Genomic DNA, 6,025 nt, shown 5'->3' with positions numbered 1-6,025 from the left:
CACAGATGGTTAATGATATCACACACACACACACACCCCCCCTTCAGGAACAGACGTGGCCCAGCTCTATTTCCACCACACACAGACACACACACACACACACACACTCTTAATCCTGAATCACATTATATTCATTTAGTTAGCTTTATCACCAGACTCAGGTTATGCTTGAGTTTGTATACAAGCACTGTACTTCCACAAACCTAGTTTCTAATATTTGAAATATTTATCTGTCCAACTTTAACAGTATTTAAATATTTGCTGAAGCAAGTGGACTCGGGATTGATTACTCATATTTTTTTTAAAAATAAACAAGGAACACTACTTTTAAAGAGCTTCATGTTTGCTGTGGTTTAACAGTTCTGCACATTTGGTCTGTTTATTTTCTTCCCTTTGCTTCCCCCAGCCCCCCCCCCCCCCCCCCCCCCCCCCCCCCCCCGGGGTGTGTCTCAAATCGATCTCTAGTTCCACAGGTCATCCTTTAAGTCCTGTATGTTGCAAGGTGGGGCTTCCGTGGATCGGAATTGTTGGTCCGGAACATCCTACAGACGCTCGATCGGATTGAGATCTGAGGAATTCGGATGCCGAGTCAACGTCGCTTGAAAGCTTTGTGATGTTCCTCAAAGCGTTCCTGAACAATTTTTACAGTGTGGGGAAAATCAGCGTATTATCCTGCTGAAAGACGCGGCTGCTATTAGGGAATACCGTTGGGATGAAGGCGTGTACTTGGTCTGCAGCAGTGTTTAGGTAGGTGGTACGTGTCACGTTAACATTCACATGAATGCCAGGACACAAGGTTTCCCAGTAGAACATTACCCAGAGCATCACACTGCCTCCACCAGCTTGAGTTCTTCACATAGTGCATCCTGGTGCCGTCTCCTCCCCAGGTAAGCCACACACATGCACGCACCCAGCCGTCCACATGATGTAAGAGAAAACGTGATTCATCAGACCAGGCCGCCTTCTTCCATTGCTCCATGGTCCAGTTCTGATGCTCACGCGCCCATTGTAGGTGCTTTCAGTGGTGGACAGGGGGTCAGCATGGCCACTCTGACCAAAGCTAGTAAATATCAGTAGCACTACTCAGTTGCTGAGAAGGTTAGTACAGTCGGTGACAGGTTAGGGATGTCTTCTTGTTGTCTTATCATTTTCTAGCGTTCTGGAAAAAAAACCCACACGCTTCGAGATGTTTGCATTACATTACATTACATTGACACAACCACCTGAACAATCTGATAGGTGTTTAGATATTTCAATAATAATACTACTAAACAATAATAATCATAACAATAATGGGGGGTTTTTTTCCTCAGAAGAAACACCAGGTCGGATTGAGACACACCCCTCCGTCACGCGCTCTCTCCCTCTCTCTCTCTCTCTGTGGGAAAAAGAAATGGGGGAATGAGCGCTTCCTGTTGGCTCGCGCCCTGATTGGCGAGCGCTCTTCCTGCGCGACATCTGGAAGGGAGGAGAGACAGAAAAGGAGAGCGAGAGAGAGAGAGAGACAGGACTAGAGAAGGAGAAAAAAGAGGACAGAACGACTGTGACCGTCTCCTGAGGTAAGTAGAGTGGTGCTTTAAGAATTTCTTTATAAACATAGACGGGGAAATATGCCATGTTTTAGCGGTTAATAGAGGAAACTTCTGGAAAAAGATTGCCGCCCTTGACAGAGCGAGCGCGCGTGCGTGCGTGCGCGTGCTTGAGGCGAATCACAGCCCCCTCGGCTGTTTGTGTTTGTTCTTCGTGTATTTTTGTGTATTCATGGCGACGGTTTACCTAGCTAGCATCCTGCTAACATAAAGATGTGGAGAGTGTATGTAGTTTATGAGGGATTTTCTGCACACACACACACACGAAAAAAAAGAAGCAAAAAGCTGTGTTTTTATCTCGGTTGAAGCCTTTAGCCCCTTCCTCAGGCTGGGCCAAAGCCAATGAAATCAATACAGTGTGCACAAGTATGCGTTTATATCCGAGTAACCCCCGTATATAGAGATATTACACAGTTATACGGTTGTATTTCTCATGAAAGGCCAGCGTTATAAATGCACAGGAGATAAACGGACGTTATAAACGTCCGAGATAAAAATCTAACCACAAGAGCTGGTTTTTAACGTCGGCTTGTTTAATGCGGCACCGCCATGACGGACAGAATGTGTTTAGGAAAGCTTTGTAGAGCCAGTTATTCAGAAAACTGCTTCTTTTTCTTCTTGAAATTGCTTCTAGATTGAGTAGAAAGCTCGGGGTAATCTGCAAGGGGTTTGTTTATGTCCCTGTTTCAGCCTCATTTCACCATGAGAGCTGGGAATGTATATGTCTCATGGAGCTCCATCCTGATTGGCTAATCGCCAGTTCGGAGCTGATGAATATTCATGAGGCTGTAAAGCCTAGCCAAGCGAGTGGCTTGACCATGACCACAGGGGTGAGTGTGTGGATTTGTGGGTGTGGGACTATATATATATTTATTTATTTATTTATGTTAAAAATGTGGGTTAGTGTGAGGCCTGGACACACAAAAAATGATTTTATTTGTCACTTTTTAAGTGGTTTTATTATGTATCATAAGCAATGTGGAACGCTTTTAGGAGCTCTGAAGGTACGTTCATACGTACGGCGACTCGCCGCAACAGAGCATCCGGAGAACGTTTGTGCTCAACTTGAGCGACTAGATGTGGGCGTGTCCGCAAAGTTGAGAAAAGTTTACATTTATGCAAATGCAACGTGATCCTTCACGCCGGCCGCGAGTCCGAATTGTTTCGTGGACCTGGACAGGCTTGTGCTTTCGTGCCCACACACACACACACTGCTTCTCCTTCATCTCGTAGGATGTGACGCATATATACGCTCTCCCTCCAGAATGTTTCATTTTAGCGGTAAGAAAACTGATTCTCAAACGTGGAACGCGCCGTTGACTGATAAATGTTACTATGTTGCCTCTGGATGGAGCTCAAATCTTCTCTAATTCCAGACTGCTGGGACTACGGCTGCTCCTAAGGCCATACAGACTTCATATAAATCCATAATGAACTTTTTCACACTATCTGTTGTTACCCAGATGAGGATGGGTTCCCTTCTGAGTCGGGTTCCTCTCAAGGTTTCTTCCTCTTAAAACATCTTAGGGAGTTTTTCCTTGCCACCGTCGCCACTCAGTGGCTTGCTCAGTTGGGATAAATTCGCACCTTTAATATCTGTATACCATGTTGATATTTCTGTAAAGCTGCTTTGAGACAATGTCTATTGTAAAAAGCGCTATACAAATAAAATTGAATAAAATTGAACTATGGGAACGAGTAGTAGGAAACGCCTTCTTGCGACTTCGTAGTACAGCGACTCGCAGCGTTAAAACCGCTGTGTGAACGTAGCAAAATCTGCGATGTGATCGATCACGGCGTTCAACGGAAATCGGTTTCGTCTACGGGATAACGCACGTGCGCGCACGCTGTTATAGGACACTAATCGACACGACGTCCCGGAGTGTGCCGTTCCTCTTAGACCACAGCATTTAGCCAACGATCACATTAATTAATTAATTAATTAATTAAAATGGTCATGTGATTTTTTTTTTTTTTTTTTAAATCCGTTTATAGTAACATTCAGTGGCCCATAATGCGTTGTCATTCCTAAACTATTAACTAAACAATTTTTTTTCCTCTCTCGTATGAAGTTTAAAAAGCTTGTCATGGTAACGCGAAACCAGTCTTCAGTTCTTAAGACTTCGCGTGTGATGTTACGAAGCACTGACACTGGAGACTCCTTCCATAAACGCTAAATCACCGTCTCCTCACTACATCACCATATCAAAGGTTGCACTTTGTAGACATACAGGCCTCGATGAAAGTTTGGAAAGTTATCTTCGGCTGTTAAATGGATCCTGTTTATAGAAAATGTAGAGTTATGTGTTCTTGGTGGCTTTACAAACCTTTTTTTTTTATCCATTTTTTATATATATATATATATATATATATATATATATATTTTTCTCTTCCTCTTCATGCTGTTCGCTGTAAATAAAGGATCCCAGACCCCCACGAAAAAAAGGTGATACTTTAGAAAACAAAGCCGCGTTGTTCCTGAACTACAGGGTGATGCAACAAAGAAAACGATCCACTCGGTGAATGGATTTTGAGATTTGTTGTAAACACGAATTACACACACGAATTACACACCAGTGTTGTGCAACGTCGGATTCTTGTCTTCTTGGCACAGCGTGTGAAGAATAACGTCCAGGAAAAGTCTCTGCTCGGGTTGGGGTTGGTGCTGGGAGGAAGAACGGAACGCGTTCTGACGAGGAGAATTTAGTGGCGGATTTACGCGACACGTTATTTTGCTCTGTTTCCACATAACTGTGCTCAAAGATTCTACTAATGCCGCCTAGTAAAAAGATTCTACTGACAGCCAGATCTACAGTTGATCTGTAGATACCATCTAACTTTACACATAAATGCACATAGATACCATCAAACTTTACACATAAATGCACATAGATACCATCAAACTTTACACATAGATACCATCTAACTTTACACATAAATGCACATAGATACCATCAAACTTTACACATAAATGCACATAGATACCATCAAACTTTACACATAAATGCACATAGATACCATCAAACTTTACACATGGATACCATCTAACTTTACACATAAATGCACATAGATACCATCAAACTTTACACATGGATACCATCAAACTTTACGCATAAATCCACATAGATACCATCAAACTTTACACATAGGTACCATCTAACTTTACACATAAATGCACATAGATGCCCTCAAACTTTACACATAGATACCATCAAACTTTACACATAGATACCATCAAACTTTATGCACAAATCCACATAGATACCCTCAAACTTTACACATAGATACCCTCAAACTTTACACATAGATACCATCAAACATTACATATTCAATTTTCAAATTCAGCTTTATTTGTCGTGGGTGATACTACGATACTTCAAGGATACGAGAGCTGGTTTTTCCTGCAATGTGGTGTTACAGAATGTTACACAGTAGCCAACACAATAGCCAGTAGCATTTGAGATACGCCACACCCCCTGCAGAATCGAAGGTAGCTCAGAAAACTAGCTAAATATGGAAAACGGCGAAGAGATTAGCGGGAGATTTTTAACTGACTCTTAATGATTAGAGAAGCCCAAGTGGTGCATAGATGTGTACAAACTCCTCCCTCTTCTCAACCAGTGCTTAGGGAAGTGAATGGTTTCCTAATGTAGAGCAAGACCCGCCTCTGTGGGCGAGACCTATATGGTTGTAGAGAGCATTTAATTGTATGATTACAAAGTCTTGCCTAAACGTTTTGTCGTTTTTTGGGGTTTTTTTTTTGACGAGCTATCAAGTTCAAACTGGAATGTGATGTTTACGGTATAACTTTATCACGTACCGCCGAGCTGAACGATTCGATTTGTTCGAGCGAATGGACTTCGGAGTGTCTCTCTCTCTCTTTGCATGTAGAAATACGGCGCGGGTTCTCAGTAGAGACGCGGTGGAAAACGTGGCTGAAACGCCGAGCGCATGAGATCACGTCCCGCTTCGAACCGTGAGCTTTTCTGCAGATGGGAGAGCGGTTCTTACAGGGAACCTTCCATACGTCGAGGTACCAGGTCTACATGTCCTGTCTTCCTTTTGTCGTTCACTTTATTTACGCGCTAAACGATTGTTTACGTTTTCAGAACCCGCAACACGACCAAGTACACAAAACGGTTTAAACCCGATCTTTTTTTTTTTTTTTTTTTTTAAAGTAGTAGTTTTAATGGTAGTCGAAGTTCTTGAATGGTTAGATAATGGGACGGTTTAGTAACTCAACCCACGGATACTCTGCGTCCGCTTTTAGCACGGGGACATGATGTCATCGCTAACAGCGGCAACGACCTCTAAAGTTATGCTGTGTGTGTGTGTGTGTGTGTGTGTGTGTGTGTTCCAGAATTCATAGCGTTGAGCCCCCTGTCTCGCAGTTTAAGGGTCTGGAGTTGCTGACTTGGGGGAAAAAGTGAGTCAGA

The 6,025-nt window shown here is 43.0% G+C and overlaps 1 protein-coding gene across 4 annotated transcripts in view; it reads left to right on the top strand.

Moving 5' to 3' along the window:
- Positions 1–1,401: 1,401 nt before the first annotated feature.
- apbb2b (amyloid beta (A4) precursor protein-binding, family B, member 2b) overlaps positions 1,402–6,025 on the top strand; it is a 33,109-nt gene continuing 28,485 nt past the window's right edge. The window contains exons 1-3 of one of the 4 annotated variants that reach the window (XM_053618888.1): positions 1,402–1,559; positions 5,481–5,622; positions 5,950–6,025. The exon at positions 5,950–6,025 is cut by the window's right edge and continues 96 nt beyond it. The gene's annotated coding sequence lies outside the window, so the exon portion shown is untranslated. The remainder of the gene's footprint in view (positions 1,560–5,480; positions 5,623–5,949) is intronic. The other 3 variants (XM_053618886.1, XM_053618887.1, XM_053618889.1) reach the window with 3 other exon arrangements.

The sequence above is a fragment of the Ictalurus furcatus genome, chromosome 29, assembly GCF_023375685.1.
Source record: "Ictalurus furcatus strain D&B chromosome 29, Billie_1.0, whole genome shotgun sequence".
Taxonomy (NCBI): Eukaryota; Metazoa; Chordata; class Actinopteri; order Siluriformes; family Ictaluridae; genus Ictalurus; species Ictalurus furcatus.
Note: the sequence above shows the minus strand (reverse complement) of the source record. Positions and strands in the feature narration are given on the sequence as shown.